Genomic DNA, 20140 nt, shown 5'->3' on the forward strand with positions numbered 1-20140 from the left:
TGAACATGGAGGCTCCTAGTTGAAATTACTGTTAGAATGATAGATAATTTACTTATACACTATTTTCTTTAGTTTTATAGTCTCTTAAAAGTCCTGTAACCTCCAAGCATAAAGTGTAGAGAAGTAAAACGAAGCCTAAAACCCCCATTGAGTTTGTGATAATGAAAGTATTAAATAATTGGCCCCATTTTCTCTGTATTTTCATTTTGAGACTCTGATTTCACATATGTAAAACCTTCTGATGTTGTTTTACAGTCTTGAATGCTCTATTTTGTGTTTTTTCAGTCTTTTCTTGAGTTTGTGTTTTGGAAGTTTGGATAATTCTTCTTGTCCTATCCTCACAGTTTACTTATTCTTCTTCTGTGCCCTTCTTGCTGATAAGCTCATCAAAGGTATTCTTTCTGATATTGCATTTTTCATTTCTAGCATTTCCATTTCACTCCCCTTTGTAATCTCCATCTTTTTGTTGAAATTTCCTATTTGTACATATTACCCACTTTTTCCACTAGTTCCTTCAGCTTATTAATCGTGTTATTTTGAAGTGCCTCTTTGATAGTTTCAGCATGTCTGGGTTCAGTTCTGTTGATTATTTTATGCCTTAATAATAGATTTGTTTTTCTTGCTCTCTTGTGTTTATTGTAATTTTGTTTGAATGTTGGATAGTCTATGCAACAAAACAGTAGAGACTTGAGATAAACAAAACTGATGGCCAGAAATATTTATGTCCCTTCTTCTGTCAGGCCATTAATGTAGAGAGCTGAGTATCAAGTCTGTAGTTTGATCTCAGTTTTGTGCCTGAAGTTATCATCCATGTATCATAGGCTTCAAATTCTTCTAGCTGTGATCTGTTGAGACCTGGAGTGCTGGAGGGTTTTTCCTACCTAAAATTTTATTTGAGTCTAAATAAAGGATACAGGATCATGATTTTATTTTGTTTTAGTGGTTGGGGGACTTTCAGTTATTACTGACTATTTAGAATATAGTTAGTTCCAGGCTTCTAGAAGTATATTTTCGTCTCTCTCAACAGACTGTGCAATATATTCTGTATCCACAACAGTCAAGAAGACAAACTGGGGAGGGAGGTGGGAGGGGGGATCGGGATGGGGAATACATGTAAATCCATGGCTGATTCATGTCAATGTATGGCAAAAACCGCTACAATATTGTAAAGTAATTAGCCTCCAACTTATAAAAATAAATGGGGAAAAAAAAAGCAATGGTACAAATTAAAAAAAAAAAAGCAAAAAAAAAAAAAAGAGACGACAAACTGTTTAGATTACCAGTTTGTATGTATTTCAAGATTGACTATAAATTTCAGCTTTCTGTGGCTAACTGGTGGAGAAATTTCTAGATCATCAATAGTGATGTCAGAATTCCTAAAGAATCATTGACTTTTTCTTGATGTAAAAGTATCTACCAGAATAAAAGGTGTCTCACACCTGCCTTCTCTCCAGACTTTTATCTTAAGAAATGGATTGAATTCTATACAGACAATTTCATTTTGGGAACCAGGATTAATTAGCTCAGGTGGTCTCTTTGGTGACATGCTATGACTTCATACTTAACATTTGCCAAAATAAATCCTAAATTGACTTCTTATTTTACTAGTTCATTTTCTTTTCTGGAATTATTATTTGAAGCCATATGCTTTCTTCTTTTTTAATAATTACTCTAGATCTAAAATGTAATCTGATTTTCAGAAAGACTTGGAAAGAAATTGAAGAAGTTGCTCAGTGAAGTGACTTTTCAAAGAATAATTTGGTATCTACAGAGGTACTATTCTTTTTTTTTTTTTCATTTTTTTTCCCATTTATTTTTATTAGTTGGAGGCTAATTACTTTACAGTATTGTAGTGGTTTTTGCCATACATTGACATGAAATCAGCCATGGATTTACATGTGTTCCCCATCCTGATCCCCCCTCCCACCTCCCTCCCCAACCCATCCCTCTGGGTCTTCCCAGTGCACCAGCCCTGAGCACTTGTCTCATGCATCCAACCTGGGCTGGTGATCTGTTTCACCCTTGATAGTATACTTGTTTCAATGCTATTCTCTCAGATCATCCCACCCTCGTCTTCTCCCACAGAGTCCAAAAGTCTGTTCTATACATCTGTGTCTCTTTTTCTGTCCTGCATATAGGGTTATCATTACCATCTTTTTTTTTTTTCATTTATTTTTAGTAGTTGGAGGCTAATTACTTCACGACATTGCAGTGGGTTTTGTCATACATTGATATGAATCAACCATGGAGTTACATGTGTTACCCATCCCGATCCCCCCTCCCACCTCCCTCCACCGGATTCCTCTGGGTCTTCCCAGTGCACCAGGCCCGAGCACTTGTCTCATGCATCCCACTTGGGCTGGTGATCTGTTTCCCTATAGATAATATACATGCTGTTCTCTCGAAATATCCCACCCTCGCCTTCTCCCACAGAGTCCAAAAGTCTGTTCTGTACATCTGTGTCTCTTTTTCTGTTTTGCGTATAGGGTTATCATTACCATCTTTCTAAATTCCATATATATGTGTTAGTATGCTGTAATGATCTTTATCTTTCTGGCTTTCTTCACTCTGTATAATGGGCTCCAGTTTCATCCATCTTAGAGGTACTATTCTTAAGGTACAAGGAGTATAAACTTTAGTTGACTTAAGGTATAGTAGTAACACATCTCTTCTAAGGTTTGTCCATATCTTTGTTTCTTGGTTAGAAGATTATATCTACTAAGCCTAAGGTATCCCTTTACAATGGGCTCTCTTCCTTCCCATAAAACTCTTAACTTCTATTCCTCTCTTTTACTGTTACAACAAATTTTCCATTTTATATTATGTTATCTTATAGAGGAGACAAGTTCAGTTTCTCTAGAGGAAATAGAGAATTAATTAACTACCTTATCTCCACTTCTTATATCTGTTTTGAAATCTGTATGACATGATGAAGTTAAGAATACTGCATTTTGTAGCTTCACATTAGTTGGTGCAAAACTATGGATGTAGACACTTTTAAAATAATTCTAGGTATATAATTTTGGGAGTATGTGGCATAAAGTCTTGGGGGCCATTGTGTCTTCAAAGAACTACATTTGTGTCATGTGTAATTGGAAAAAGGATAAAATTGAAAGTACATTGCCATGAGATTTTAGGTAATTTTTACTGGAATTTTTCCTAAAGTTAGTTAAACTTGGGAAGTAGATGAAGAATAAATGAGAATTTCTCAGTAAGGAGGGTATTATGAATATGTAATTATAGTTCAGATTGCACTGGCAGTATTCTTCAGGTTTGCTCAAGGCAATACGTAAACATGTTTTATTAATTCTGTACTAGTGGGAGCAAGCATTGGAGAAACTTACTGCTAATTGACCTTCCCCAGACTGCTGCTTTAGTGGTTAGTTTAGTAAAGTCTCATTGATTGGCACTGTGAAAGTGTCTTTTTAATAATCAACTGGCTTTGCAGTTAATATTTTACTGTTAATATTTATTTTTCCCAGCCAAAGAAGAGTATTTCCCTTAACTAATATAAACTACAAGCATTTATATAAATTTAATTCATCATATTATTTAGTCAAATATCTCTACTGTTTTAAATATCTGATTTATTTAATATGAACCTTTCATTCATGAACCTACTACAGAGATAAAGAAAAACATTTTATAGGATAAGCTATAATCTTTAAGCAAGATGTGTATTTTTCACTTTTCCGTATTTGTGAATTTAAGTGAACCATTTGCTACCAGATTGCTGTAGAAAAAAAATTTAATCTTCATTTCTGTAGAATATTTTTGTATGTTTCTCTGTGGTAGAATGTTGTAGCCAAGTGCATACATTCATTTCTGTCTCTTCTGTTAACATCACTGATGTACGTTCCATGCTATCAACTATGAGAGCTTTAAATAGACAAACTGTAATAGTTTAATATCTAGAGTCCTTCCTAACCAGTTGATGAGATCGTTTACTTATTATTGTGAAATCAATTGTGAAAAAAATTGTGGTCGTAATGACAGTATTGGATTAACTCAGTTAACTAGAACCTGATGATAATTAGAAGAAGGTTTCTTGTTTGATCTCCATCAGCACCTGTCAATATTGTTTTCTTTTGTGGCCATAGACGACATAGATAAAAATCAAATTGCTGAACAGAAGTAACTGACCTGTTACAAATCCATTACGGTTATTGGCAAAGCAATTAAAATGCTCATTCTTTAGGGAATAGGATAGGGTATAGTTCCCCTAAAATAGAAGATCCATCTATCTACCTTCATCATAACCCTGGAGATTTTTTGTCTTCCTTTCTTCTTTCCTTTCTTCAGTTCTTTCTTTCTGCCTCTTTCTTTCTCTCTCTCCCCCCTCCCCCGCTTCCTCACTCTTTCCCTTCCTTTCTCTCTTTTTTTCCCTCTCTCTCACTCCCTCCTTTTCTTCCCCCTTTCCCTCTTTTGAAAGTTTAGTTGATTTAGAGTATTAGGTATACAGCACTGTGAGTCAGTTTAACCTATACAGTGTATTAAAAAGCAGAGACACCACTTTGCCAACAAAGGTCTGTCTAGTCAAAGCTATAGTTTTTCCAGTAGTCATGTATGGTTGTTGGACCATAAAGAAGGCTAAGCCCTGAAGAACTGATACTTTAGAGCTGTGATGTTGGAGAAGACTCTTAAAACTCTCTTGGACTGTAGGGAGATCAAACCAGTCAATCCTAAAGAAAATCAACCCTAAATATTCATTGGAAAGACTGATGCTGAAGCTCTAATACTTTGGCCACCTGATGCAAAAAGCTGACTCATTAGAAAAGACCCTGATGCTGGAAAAGATTTAAGGCAAAAGGAGAAAAGGGCAGCAGAGGATGAGATGGATGGATAGCATCTTTGACTCAGTGGACATCAATTTGAGCAAACTCTGGGAAATAGTAGAGGGCCGTGGAGCCTGCTGTGCTGCAGTCACAGAGTTGGACACAAGTTAACAACTGAACAATAGCAAATAAATATTTAGATTATTTCCCATTATAGGTTATTATAAGCTATTAACTATAATTCTCTGTACTCTGCAGTAAATCCTTGTTGCTTATCTATTTTATGTATAGTAGTTTGTCTATGTTAGTCCCATAGTCCTAATTTATCCCTCTCTGTTCTCTTTCCTCTTTGGTAACCATAAGTTTGTTTTCTGTGTCTGTGTTTCCGTTTTGTCTCTGGATTCATTTGTATTATTTTTTAGATTCTACATTGTAAGTGATATATATTTGTCTTTGTCTGACTTGGTATGATATTCTCTAGGTCCATCCATGTCACAAATGGCAATATTTCATTCTTTTTTATGGCTGAGTAATGTTCCATCGTGGGTGCATATATATCCTTAGGTGTAAGATTGCTGGATCATATGGTAGCTCTATTTTTAGTTTCTTTAGGAACCTCCATATATTCTCTATAGTGGCTGCACCAACTTACTTTCCAACAGTGTAGAAGGGTTCCCTTTTCTGCACACCCTCTCCAGCATTTGTTATTTGTAAGCTTTTTGATGATAGCCATTCTGACTTGTATGAGGTGATACCTCCTTGTGATTTTGATCTGCATTTCTCTAGCGACTTAGCAGCAGCAGCAGCAGCAGTAGCAGCAGTAATTAGCAGTGTTGAGCATCTTTTCCTGTGGCTGTTGGCTAGCTGTATGTCTTCCTTGGAGAAATGTCTATTTAGGTCTTCTGCCCATTTTTTTGATTGGGTTGTTTGTGTTTTTGATACTGAGTTGTGTGAGTGCGAATATTTTCTCCCATTTGGTAGGCTGTTTTTTCATTTTATTTATGGTTTCCTCTACTGTGCAAAAGTATTTAAGTTTGATTAGGTCCCATTCATTTGCTGTTGCTTATTTCTTTTGCCTTGGGAGACTGATTTTAGAAAATATTGCTACAATTTATGTCGAGAATGTCTGGCCTATGTTCTCTTCTAGGGTTTTTATTGTGTCATGTCCTATATGTTGGTCTTTAAACCATTTTGAGTTTATTTTTGTTTAGAGTTTGAGGGAGTGTTATAATTTCATTGATTTATGTTTAGCTGTCTAACTTTTCCAGTGCCCCTCACTGAAGAGACTATTTTTTCTCATTGTATATTCTTGCCATTTTGGTTGCAGATTAATTGACCATAGATGTGTGGGTTTATTTCTGGGCCCTCTCTTCTGTTCCATTGATCTACATGTCTGTTTTTGTGCCTGTACCATGCTGTTTTGATTACTGTAGCTTTATTGTATGAAATCTGGAAGGTTTATGATGAACTTGCAGCTACTTTTCTTGGTCATTCTTTTGCTCTTAAAAATTGATAAATTGGAATTTTATATATCACGAATTTGAGATGAGATATTGAACATATTCTAAAAATTGTTTGTTTTAACATTCTCTTTGTCATCCTCCTTAAGCCTTCCTCCTTATTGCCAGAAAAAACTTTCTAATGTATCAGTCTGGCCATATCTCTATATTAGTGATATCCTTCAGTGGCTCATCATTATCTGCATAATCTGACCCCTGTCTACCTTCCTAGCCATATGCCCCAGTCCTCTCATCATGGTGTTTCTTAAGAACCTCATGGTGTCTCAAAGTTTTGTGCCATTGCTTGTGCTGTTTCATTTCCTTAGGAAACTCTTTACCTTTATGATTGTGGCATAGCCTCAGTAATTTCTTTCCCTCTTTTACTCCCTATGTATGAATTTTCAATTGTCTGTTTTTGCCGCACATTCTCTTTTCTATTGGAGTAATATTTTTACTTATTTTTATGTCAGCCATATAGTATGACTGCTAACCTTCAAAATTTAAAGTTTATCTTATATTGTTTATGATGTGAATTAGTTTTTTTGTTTGTTTATTTAAAGATCAGTTTTATTTTTGTGAAGCTGGAAATTATTCAAAATAATAATATTTTCTTTTTTTTCTTTTTTGGACTTCTTATGGGCATTGTTGACTTTGTACCTGTTTTTATTTTAATTGAAATGTTGTTGATTTATAATATTATGTTAATTTCTGGTTACAGCATAATGATTGAGTGTTTTTATAGATTGTATTCCCTTTACAGTTATTGCAAAATAATGGCTATGTTTCTTTTTGCTGTACAATATATCTTTGTTCCTTATTCATTTTATACATAGTACCTTTTTTCTTTTGATGTTTTTATTGAAGGATAATTGCTTTACAAAATTCTGTTGTTTTCTGTCAAACCTCAACATGAATCAGTCGTAGGTATACACACATCCCCTCCCTTTTGAACCTCCCTCCCATCTCCCGCCCCATCCCACCCCTCTAGGTTGATACAGAGCCCCTGTTTGTGTTTCCTGAGCCACACAGCAAATTCCGATTGGCTATCTGTTTTACATATGGTAATGTAAGTTACCATGTTACTCTTTCCATACATCTCACACTCTCCTCCCCTCTCCCCATGTCCATGAGTCTGTTCTCTATGTATTTTTCTCCACTGCTGCCCTGTAAACAAGTTCTTCAGTACCATTTTTCTAGATTCTGCATATATACATTAGAATATGGTATTTATCTTTCTGACTCACTTCCCTCTGTATAATAGGTTCTAGGTTCATCTACCTCATTAGAACTGACTTAAATGTGTTCCTTTTTATGGCTGAGTAATATTCCATTGTGTATATGTACCACAATCTCTTTATCAATTCATCTGTCAATGTGCATCTGGGTTGCTCCCATGTTCTAATTATTGTAAATAGTGCTGCAATGAACAATGGGATACATGTGTCTTTTTCAGTTTTGATTTCCTCAGAGTATATGCCTAGGAGTGGGATTGCTGGGTCATACAGTGGTTTTATTCCTAGTTTTTTAAGGAATCTCCATATCGTCTTCCATAGTGGCTGTATCAGTGTACATTCCCACCAATAGTGCAAGAGTGTTCCCTTTTCTCCACACCGTCTCCAGCATTTATTGTTTGTAGACTTTTTGATGATGGCCATTCTGATCGGTGTGAGGTGATATCTCATTGTAGTTTTGATTTGCATTTCTCTAATAATGAGAGATGTTGAGCATCTTTTCATGTGTTTATTAGCCATCTGTATGTCTTCTTTGGAGAAATGTCTGTTTAAGTCTTTTTCCCCCTTTTTGATTGGGTTGTTTGTTTTTCTGGCATTGAGCTGCTTGTATATTTTGGAAATTAATCCTTTGTCAGTTTTTCATTTGCTATTATTTTCTCTCATTCTGAGGCTTGTCTTTTCACCTTGCTTATAGTTTCCTTTGCTGTGCAAAAGCTTTTAAAGTTTAATCGGGTCCCACTTGTTTACTTTTGTTTTTATTTCCATTACTCTAGGAGGTGGGTCAAAGCAAGAGGATCTTGCTTTGATTTATGTCATCGAGTATTCTGCCTATATTTTCCCTAAGATGATTTATAGTTTCTGGTCTTATATTTAGGTCTTTAATCCATTTTGAGTTTATCTTTGTGTATGGTATTAGGAAGTGTTCTCATTTCATTCTTTTACATGTAGCTGTCCAGTTTTCCCAGCACCTCTTCTTCAATAAGAAGAGGCTGTCTTTGCCCCATTGTATATTCTTGCCTCCTTTGTTAAAAATAAGGTACCTATAGGTGCATGGGTTTTTTTCTGGGCTTTCTATCATGTTGCATTGGTCTATATTTCTGTTTCTGTGGCAGGAACATACTGTCTTGATGACTGTAGCTTTATAGTATAGTCTGAAGTCAGGAGGGATGATTCCTCCAGCTCCATTCTTCTTTCTCAAGACTGCTTTGGCTATTTGGGGTCTTTTGTGTTTCCATATGAACTGGGAAATTTTTTGTTCTAGTTCTGTGGAAAATGTAGTTGGTAATTTGATAGGGATTGCAATGAATCTATAGACTGCATTTGGTAGGATAGTCATTTTCACAATATTGATTCTTCCTACCCAGAAACTTGGACTATCTCTCCATCTGTTTATGTCATCTTTGATTTCTTTCATCAGTGTCTTATAATTTTTTGTGTACAGTTCTTTTGTCTCCTTAGGTAAGTTTATTCCTAGATATTTAATTCTTTTTGTTGCTGTGGTGAATAGCATTGATTCCTTAATTCCTCTTTCTGATTTTTCATTGTTAGTATATAGAAATGCAAGTGATTTCTGTGTATTAATTTGTATCTTACAACTTTGCTAAACTCACTGATTAGCTCTAGTAATTTTCTGATACTGTCTTTAGGGTTTTCTTTGTACAGCATCATGTCATCTGCAAACAGTGAGAGCTTTATTTCTTCTTTTCCAATCTGGATTTGTTTTATTTCTTTTTCTTCTCTGATTGCTGTAGCTAGGACTTCCAGAACTATGCTGAATAATAGTTGTGAAAATGGGAAAAAAAAATAGTTGTGAAAGTGGACACCCTTGTCTTGTTCCTGATCTTAGGGGAAATGCTTTCAGTTTTTCACCATTGAGAATAATTTTTGCTGTAGATTTACCATAAGTGGCCTTTAAAAGACGCCTACTCCTTGGAAGGAAAGTTATGACCAACCTAGACAGCATATTAAAAAGCAGAGAAATTACTTTGCCAACTAAGGTCCGTCTAGTCAAGGCTATGATTTTTCCAGTGGTCATGTGTGGATGTGAGAGTTGAACTCTAAAGAAAGCTGGGAGCCGAAGAATTAATGCTTTTGAACTGTGGTGTTGGAGAAGACTCTTGAGAGTCCCTAGCACTGCAATGAGATCCAATCAGTCCATCCTAAAGGAGGTCAGTCCTGGGTGTTCATTGGAAGGACTGATGTTTAAGCTGAAACTCCAATACTTTGGCCACCTGGTGCAAAGAGCTGACTCATTGGAAAAGACCCTGATGCTGGGAAAGATTGAGGGCAGGAGGAAAAGGGGACGACAGAGGATGAGATGGTTGGATGGCATCACCGACTCAATGAACATTGGTTTGGTTGGACTCCGGGAGTTGGTGATGGACAGGGAGCCCTGGTATGCTGCGGTTCATGGGGTCGCAAAGAGTTGGACACAACTGAGCGACTGAACTGAACTGAACTGAACTGATGTTGAAGTAAGTTCCTTCTATGCCCATTTTTTGAAGAGTTTTAATCATAAATGGGTGCTGAATTTGTTAAAGGCTTTTCCTGCATCTATTGAGATAATCATTTGGTTTTTATCATTCAATTTGTTATTATGGTGTATCACATTGATTGATTTGCGTATATTGAAGAATCCTTGCATTCCTGTAATAAACCCAACTTTATCGTGGTGTATGAGCTTTTGGATGTGTTTTTGAATTCTGTTTGCTAAAATTTTGTTGAGGAATTTTGCATCTATGTTCATTAGTGATATTGGCCTGTAGTTTTCTTTTTTTTGTGTGTGTTGTCTTTGTCTGGTTTTGGTATCAGCATGATGGTGGCCTTGTAGAATGAGTTTGGAAGTGTTCCTTCCTCTGCAATTATTTGAAAGAGTTTTAGAAGGATAGGCATTAGCTCGTCTCTAAATGCTTGATAGAATTCTCCTGTGAAGCCATTTGGTCCTGGGCTTTTGTTTTTTGGGGGGATTTTTGATCATAGGTTTAATTTCAGTGCTTGTAATTGGGTTGTTCATAATTTCTATTTCTTCCTGGTTCAGTCTTGGAAGTTTGAACTTTTCTAAGAATCTGTCGGAGAAGAGGCTTGATATGATTTCAGTTTTCTTAAATTTACTGAGGTTTGATTTGTAACTCAAGATGTGGTCTATCCTGGAGAATGTTCCATGTGAACTTGAGAAGAAGGTGTATTCTTCTACATTTGGATGGAATGTCCTGAAGGTATCATTGTGATCCATCTCATTGAGTACCTTTTTTCTTGATCCTATACCTGTATATTGCTTCTTCCTATTTCCTTCTCCTTTCAAATTGCAAGTTTGTTTACTGTATCTGTGAGTCTGTTTCTGTTATGTGCATTCATTTGTTTTATGTTTTAGATTCTACATATAAATAATAACTAAGTTTTTGTCTTTGTCTGACTTATTTCACTAAGTATAATACTCTTTAGGTCCATCCACATTATTGCATATGGTAGGATTTCATTCTTTTTAATGGCTGACTAATATTCCATTGTGTGTGTGTGTGTGTGTGTGTGTGTGTGTGTGTGTGTGTGTACACATACATCTTTATCCATTCATCTGTTGATGGACATTTGGGTTGCTTTATGTGAAGTAAGCTTAATTTTTGAGCAGTAAAATATTTTATTGATGTTCTGCCAATTTTCAATTGCTCTCCTACTTAGGAAGTCCTAAATCAACACAAAGCTTTATATATATTTATTAATATTCTAATTTTTTGGCAGGTTCAATATTTACATGTAATCACTTAATCCATGTAGAATGTATTTTAATTGTAAGGAACAGTAAAAGAATCTTTACTCCATTATTTTCAACTAGTAAATCAATTGGCCCAGCATAATTTATTCATTAGTCCTTTTTTTCCCCCCCCCTATTGATGCTTTAGATTAACATTCTAGGATTTTTGGTCCACTGACCTTTCTTTTCCATTAATCTGTATTTCAGTTATTTAACCACATCACTTTCTTATTCATTTAAATTCATGATATGTTTTAGTATTAGTCATATATTTATTTTCTATTGCTATGCATTAAATTACCACACACTTAAGTGGCTTAAAACAATATCTATTTTATCTTATTTATTATCAATGTCTGCAAATTATGAATCTGGACATGGGGTTAGTTGGATCTTATATTCAGATTGCATGTGGCTGTGATCAAAGTGTCAGCAGGTGCTATGGGTCCATGTTAGTGAGGTTTGGGGGTTGTCTTTCAAGCTGATTCATATTATTGTTAGAATTAGGTTTCTTGCCAATTTAGAACTCACAGTGTTTTTCATCTTTTTCAGTGCTATTTTTTAATCTCTTGCTTTTTTAAGGGCTCCTACCTGTTTAAGTTTGGTCTACTTAGATAATTTCACTTTTTATTAACTCAAAATCAACCAATTTGAGATCTTAGTTACATTCCCAGAATTCCTTTTGCCATATAATATAATCTAAGGATTGAAATTCATCATATCCATGAGGATAAAATCATGTAAAGGTGCACACAATGGGGTGGGAATCTTGGGGGCTGTCTCAGAATTCTGCCTACCACAGTGGGGCAAGTCTTCCTTTGCTCTTTATGTTTTTGAAAGTGTTTTAGGATCTTTAAACGTTTATTCTTCCTAGTAAACTTTGTTGGCCAAAGCAAAAAAGCACCCTATAGTTCTTTCAAATTTTCTGTACATTTGAAAATTTTCATTATAGGATATTATGAAGCAAGTAATATAGCAAAGCAAGCCCAAACACCTTAACAAGTAAGACATTGCCATCCTTATTACCCTGTAGATTCAACCAAGCCCTACTTTTTTTTGGTATTTCATTTGGAATTGCTTTAAACTGAGAACTTTAAAATTTATTGCGTTTTCATATATCTTACACATTTCTTGGAAATTAGTTTTTGTTATACTTAGGATGCTGTACTTATAAAATTGTTTTCATTATGCTTTCTTACTGGTTCTTAGTTAAATACGTTTTCATTTTGTATATAGCTGTTTTACTGAGAATTTTACTTATTCTTTAAGGTGATGAGGTTTTCTATCTGGAAGCCAGTCATCTGAAAAAAAAATGAATTTTTTATTTTAAATGCTCTGTGTCTGATTTCAGTTTCATATTTTATTGCATTTGACTAGGACTTCTTAACTTGGTGTTACAAATTTCGGATGACTGCAGTTTTTCTTGTGTCTTGTTTTTTTGGTGAATGCTTCAAGTGTTTCATCATTAAGTATCATGTTGGTTGATTAAGTGATTTTTCTTTCTTATGTTGAAATTCTTTTTTAAATCATGTTGTAGAATTTCTGTTTTTTTGGTCAATGTCTTTACCTATTGACTTATTATACTTGTATTGTCAAAGGATAGATAAAAGGTATTTGTTTTGCTGGCTTTGTTTTTAATTCTGTACATTAAAGTGTATGTATTAGTTTTAGAAAAATTCTCAAGGGCAACAGAAAATCAGAATATGGAGAAGTACAGAATTCACAAAAACTGCAATATATATGTGTATATAGTATCATATATACTTTGTTGTAATTATGAAAGTATCACTAAATTAACTTCTTATGGCTATGACAGCAAAATGTTTTTAGTATCTGTTTTTGTTGGCATTTGAGTTAGAAATCAAGTCACACATCTATCATGAACCTTGTGCTTAAAGGTCTAGTCTGGCACTAGTCTGGTAAGTTTTAAATCTTTTTTTGCAATCATGGAAAAAAATATGTTTCTGCCTGAAGCAGTTGTCAAACAAGCTTCTTTCATCGACAGTCAGACACAGGGCAGCTGAATGAGGCTGTTTAGTCTAGAGTAAATGCTCACAAGATTACAAGGTCACCGAGGAAATGTAATTATGCAGTTGATTCCAGAATAGTCTTTTGTAGTGAGGACTTTAAGACTATTAAATCATAGTATTAATTAAATATATACTCTAAAAGTAAGCTCAGAAGAGCAGCAATAAATTGATAAATTATTTAGTTTAGTAATTAAATTATAACTATAAATTATTACAATGAAATATAGTTTTAATTCGGATTTATACAGGACCCTAAAAAAGGAAATTCCATTTATTATTAGAATTTGCTCAGTTTCTACCAAATCACTATAAAATTCAATTGACTCTGTATATCTATATGTAATTTTCTCCATTGGGAAATGAAGCTTCATAGTATTTAGCTATGCTATTTGAGAAAAAATCGATTATTTATCAGTTCTTTTACTTTTGTTATTCATTTGATTATTATTTGTTTGATTATGAAGCACCTCCTATGTGTCAGTTACTGTTCTGGGTACTGAGGAAACACAGTGAACAAAACAGAGAAGACACCTGCTGTCCTGAAACTTACATTGTACTGGGATGCAGTGAACAGTATAAGCACACTGATGAATTTGTCAGATGGCAGTATTTTGGAGACAAATACAGCAGGATAAAGGAATATGTAGTGACTGGGTAGAGTGCCATTTTTACATGGGTAGCAGTGGAATCTTTTGTAGGATGATATTTGAATAGACATGAATTAAGCAAAGAAGCTAATCATGTGATGTTATGAGGAAATTGTAAGTGCAGTGGCCCTGAGGTGGGCATGTATATAAGGATGAGAAAAGAGTGCAGTGTCTGCAATACCATGAATTGGAGAATGTTAGGCGATAAGGTCGGAGTGGTAGCAGGTTTTTTATGTAAGAAGGCAGATTGGACCCAGTTAGATCACATAGGGTTGTTTTTAGCTGATGGGCTTTTATTTAGTTGTTTTTAGTTATTTAGTTTTTAGTTATTTAGTTGTTTTTTTTAGCTGATGGGCTTTTATTTAGTTGTTTTTAGCTGCTGGGCTTTTATGATGACTTGGGCTTTTATTGTCAAGAAGATGAGAAGTCATAGAATTTTGAACAAAAGTGTGTCATATGACTTATATTTAGAAGGGTCTGTATAGGAGAATGGGTGGTGGATTGAAAGCAAGAAAACTTGCAACTGTCCTGGATAAGATTGTAGGGGCTTATACTAAGATGGTAACAGTGTAATTGCGAAGAAGTGGTCAAGTTATGAATATAGTTTTGATGGGATAAAACATTGAATTTTTGATGAATTGGATATGTGTGTGTGTTGGAGGGGGGTTGTTACAAAAAAGTTCCTCCCAGGGTTATCTCTGAGGTAAAAGTTGGCATTTAAATATGATACGGGAGATTGGGGGCAGGGTTCTCTGAAGCAGAGAGTTGTGTGAGTTGCTTTAAGTTCAGTTATTTATCAAATATTGAAATAAAATATGTGTCTAAAGAGCTGCAAGAACTGGGAAAAATCCTTAGCAGTTCTCCTTTTTTATAGGAGAGTGATCTGTCATGAGTTTACTACAGGAGAAGCCAAAGAAGAAAACTCTCCTGTGCTCATAGTCACGTCACGTCTGGGTAGTGCAAAGCTAGGACTACGTTTTTAGTTTCTTAGTACGTTTTCTCTGCTGTATCTTACAGCCAAGGCCATCCTATATACAGAGTTTTCAAAATATGACTGAGTTTAATTTTCATTATGCTTTTGTCATTGTTAGTCACTAAGTCTTGTTCGATTCTTTGTGACCCCATGGACTGCAGCACTCCAGGCCTCCCTGTGCCTTGCTATTCCCTGGAGTTTGCCCAAGTTCACAGAGAAGGCAATGGCAGCCCACTCCAGTACTCTTGCCTAGAAAATCCCATGGACAGAGGAGCCTGGTAGGCTGCAGTCCATGGGGTCGCTAAGAGTCGGGCACAACTTCTTTTTCACTTTTCACTTTCACGCATTGGAGAAGGTAATGGCAATCCACTCCAGTGTTCTTTTTTTTTTTTTTTTCATTTATTTTTTATTAGTTGGAGGCTAATTACTTTACAATATTGCAGTGGTTTTTGCCATACGTTGACATGAATCAGCCATGGATTTACATGTGTTCCCCATCCTGAATCCCACTCCCACCTCCCTCCCCGTCCCATCCCTCTGGGTCATCCCAGTGCACCAGCCCCGAGCACTTGTCTCATGCATCCAACCTGGACTGGCGATCTGTTTCACATTTGATAATATACATGTTTCGATGCTGTTCTCTCAGATCATCCCACCCTCGCCTTCTCCCATAGAGTCCAAAAGTCTGTTCTATACATTTGTGTCTCTTTTTCTGTCTTGCATATAGGGTTATCATTACCATCTTTCTAAATTCCATATATATGCATTAGTATACTGTATTGGTGTTTATCTTTCTGGCTTACTTCACTCTGTAATAAATGGGCTCCAGTTTCATCCATCTCATTAGAACTGATTCAAGTGTATTCTTTTTAATGGCTGAGTAATATATTCCATTGTGTATATGTACCACAGCTTTCTTATCCATTCGTCTGCTGATTGGCATCTAGGTTGCTTCTTGCCTGGAGAATCCCAGGGACAGGGGAGCCTGGTGGGATGCCATCTGTGGGGTCGCACAGAGTCAGACATGACTGAAGTGACTTAGCAGCAGCAGCAGCCCAAGTTCATGTCCCTTGAATCGGTGATGCCATCCAACCATCTCATCGTCTACCACCCTCTTCTCTTTTTGCCTTCAGTCTTTCCCAGTATCAGAATCTTTACCAATGAATCGGTGCTTTGCATCAGGTGGACATAGTATTGGGGCTTCAACTTCAGCATCAGTCCTTCCAATGAGTATTCAGGGTTGATTTCCTTGAGGATTGACTGGTTTTAGATTATTTTAATTTCAGACTATGTTTCCGAAGGCAACTGATTCAAATTATGTAGCAACTTTTCTTATTTTATTCTCAAAAAAAATGAAAATAAAATTATTCTGTGCTAAGATTTCAGTCTCCATTTTTTTCCCCATGAGGAAAATAGCCCTGAGGGCATTGTGAGTCACAGGCCTTTGAGTTGGAGCTCAGGTAAAGTTGCCTTGACCGCAGAGATGTACGAGGGTGGGGTGATAGGAATGGTCTCTTACAGGTACAGGCAATAAGGGTTGCATTGTCTATAGAGAATTGGAAAAAATAATAAAAGAAAACCAATTAAAAGACAGTCTTTTTTTTTAAAATCAACATATACTAGCAGTTCTGAACAATGTTAGATTTCAAATACTCCTTCCTGAAAATGTCTTCTTTTGGTCCATGTTCTAAACAATTGCTTTTATTACTTTTAAATTTCATAGCATGTAAGGAAGCTTCCAGTGTTAGTGTTAGTCTCAGTCGTATCCAACTCTTTGCGACCCCATAGATTGTCGCCCGTGAGGCCCCTTTGTCCGTGGGATTCTCCAGGCAAGAATACTGGAATGGGTTGCTGTTTCCTTCTCCAGGAGATCTCGACCCAGGGATCGAACCCTGCTCTCCCGCATTACAGGCGGATTCTTCACTATCTGAGCCACCAGGGAGAGGTGGATAAGCTTCCAATGAGCATATCTTTATTTTTTGTTCCTGAATAATATTGTATTATATACAAAAGTGAAATCACAGAACTCCCAGCTTTATAATCAGCCCCAGAACACCGCCCCCTGCACCCCCCCCCCCCAACAAACCCACCTATATTTAGCCTCACTTGAGAGTAAGTTTGTAGGGTTTAGAATCCTTCTGGCTCCCTTCTGGCAAAATTTCTCTTTTCAGCTCCCCTGTAGTACTAAATATTTCTGAGTTTAAGTGGTAGATTTGAAGTAAACTGATAGTCCAATGATCATATAGATGTGGAAACAGAACTTAAGTTCTTGGAATATTTATTTGTTTTTAAAGCTTTTTGACTAGAGAACACCTGAAAGTTGCTAGGAAAAAAAGCCTAAAGAAGCAAAGGCATGAACGGTGTTGTAATTTCTGGAATTTATTGTAAAATAGCTATTTTATGAGATTCTGTCAAACAAGAGTTTTTTCTAGTTGTTTGGATACTTGTTGCTTAAAGAAAGAAAGTTGAAATTAACAAAAAGTATTCTTCAATTTATTTTGAGCATAGATAAACAGAAATATCTGGCTTTTTGACTATTGAACATGAATATGCAAGGAATATCAACTTTAATGAATTAACCGACAAATTTGCATAAGAGCTCAAAACAAAAACTTTATTACATTCTTTCTTGTACTTAACCAATATTTTTTTGTTTTTAAAAGTTAATATAAAAAAAAAGTTAATATAATTAATGGGTATTTTAGCCTTTTTTCTTTTTTGTTGTTGAATTTTATTTTTATTTTAAAATTTTAGTGGCATAATGTGCACAAAATCTAATAGAAGAAAAAAATCTTACTGCCTCCTCTTCATTGTTACTATTTTTCATTTCATGATTATTACAGAAAATAATTTTGTTGTATAGAGGAGTGGTTGTGATGAAAAATGATATACTCTGGCTGTCCAATATCCTAGGTATACAGTTGCCTGATAAGAGTTGGCCCTGAGGATGGGATCCTGTGTCACATTACTATAACACCTAATCTTGTCAATTTGGTCATAAAAATAAATTCTCCATCATATTTCTCATCATCAACTGTGCATGCTCAGTCGTGTCCGACTCTGCAACCCCATGGACTGTATGTAGTTCACCAGGCTCTTCTGCCTGTGGAATTTTCCAGGCAAGAATAAGGGAATGGGTTGCCATTTCCTTCTCTAGGGAATCTTCTCTACCCAGGGAACAAAGCTAGTGGAGGTGATGGAATTCCAGATGAGTTAGTTCAATCCCTAAAAGATGATCCTATGAAAGTGCTGTACTCAATATACCAGCAAATTTGGAAAACTCAGCAGTGGCCACAGGACTGCAAAAGGTCAGTTTATATCCCAATCCCAAAGAAAGGCAACGCCAAAGAATGTTCAAACTACCACACAATTGCAGTCATCTCACATGCTAGCAAAGTAATGCTCAAAAATCTCCAAGCCAGGCTTCAACAGTACGTGAACCATGAACTTCCAGATGTTCAAGCTGGATTTACAAAATGCGGAGGAACCAGAGATCAAATTGCCAACATCCGTCAGATCATAGAAAAAGCAAGAGAGTTCCAGAAAAACATCTACTTATGCTTTATTGATTATGCCAAAGCCTTTGACTGTGTGGATCACAGAAAAATGTGAAAAATTCTGAAAGAGATGGGAATACCAGACCACCTTATCTGCCTCCTGAGAAATCTATATGTAGGTCAAAAAGCTACAGTTAGAACTGGACATAGAACAACAGACTGGCTCCATACCAGGAAAGGAGTATGTCAAGGCTGTATATTGTCACCCTGCTTATTTAACGTATATACAGAGTATATCATGTGAAATGCTGGGCTGGAGGAAGCACAAGCTGGAATCAAGATTGCCGGGAGAAATATTAATAACCTCAGATATGCAGATGACACCACCTTTATGGCAGAAAGAGAAGAAGAACTAAAGAGCCTCTTGATGAAAGTGAAAAAGGGGAGTGAAAAAGTTGGCTTAAAATTCAACACTCAGAAAACTAAGATCATGGCATCCGGTCCCATCACTTCATGGCACATATATGGGGAAACAGTGACAGACTTTATTTTCTTGGGCTCCAAAGTTACTGCAGATGGTAACTGTAGCCATGAAATTAAAAGATGCTTGCTCCTTGGAAAAAAGCTATGACCAACCTAGACAGCATATTAAAAAGCAGAGACATTACTTTGTTGACAAAGGTCCATCTTGTCAAAGCTATGATTTTTGCAGCAGTCATGTATGGATGTGAGAGTTGGACTATAAAGAAAGCTGAGAGCCAAAGAATTAATGGTTTTGAACTGTGGTGTTGGAAAAACTCTTGAGAATCCCTTGGACTGCAAGGAGATCCAACCAGTCCATCCTAAAGGAAATCAGTCCTGAATATTCATTGGAAGGACTGATGCTGAAGCTGAAACTCCATTACTTTGGCCACCTGATGTGAAGAATGGACTTTGAAAAGACCCTGATGCTGGGAAAGATTGAGGGCAGGAGAAGGGGACAACAGAGAGTGAGGTGGTTGGATGGCATCACCGACTTGATGAACATGAGTTTGAGCAAGCTCCAGGAGTTGGTGATGGACAGGGAGGCCTGGTGTGCTGCAGTCCATGGGGTCGTAAAGAGTCGGACACGACTGAGCAACTGTGCTGAACTGATTTATTCTTACATCTGTAAAGTATTCATAGAGTGACTTAAAATTACAGAAAAATTGAAAGGGTCCATTAGACATAGATGATAAATCAGTTCCTCTGGTTACTGTTCCTTTTCTAAATCCAACTTGACCATCTGGAAGTTCTTGGTTCACGTACTTTTGAAGCCTGGCTTGGAGAATTTTGAGCATGACTTTGCTAGTGTGTGAGATGAGCGCAATTGTGCGGTAGTTTGAACATTCTTTGGCATTGTCTTTCTTTGGGATTGGAATGAAAATTTATTAAGTATAAATAAATAGTGGAAAAAACTTTATTAGTAAATTTAGCAGAGATTTTGACATAGGACAGTCAAATTTTTATTCCATATATTCTTTTTTCAACAGTATATAACCAAAATTGACAACATCCTTTGAATGCAACTAACCACTGGTCAGTGGTCATGCATGAACATAGAAGATATGCATCTTGTAAATACTGAATCTAGATTTCAAATATATATCTTTGGTAGATTCTAGCTTATCACTGCCTCTTGCTCTACTTACATTTATATCATCAAAATAAAATGCATCGGTAATAAGTTCAAACTTACTATCTTATTTTTTTATATTTAC

At 36.0% G+C, this 20140-nt stretch overlaps 1 protein-coding gene across 5 annotated transcripts in view; it reads left to right on the forward strand.

The window, feature by feature from the left end:
• The window catches only part of MNAT1 (MNAT1 component of CDK activating kinase), a 198824-nt gene that overhangs the window by 115794 nt on the left and 62890 nt on the right, over positions 1-20140 (forward strand). The window lies entirely within an intron of this gene.

This window comes from Cervus canadensis, chromosome 6 (assembly GCF_019320065.1).
Source record: "Cervus canadensis isolate Bull #8, Minnesota chromosome 6, ASM1932006v1, whole genome shotgun sequence".
Lineage (NCBI taxonomy): Eukaryota > Metazoa > Chordata > Mammalia > Artiodactyla > Cervidae > Cervus > Cervus canadensis.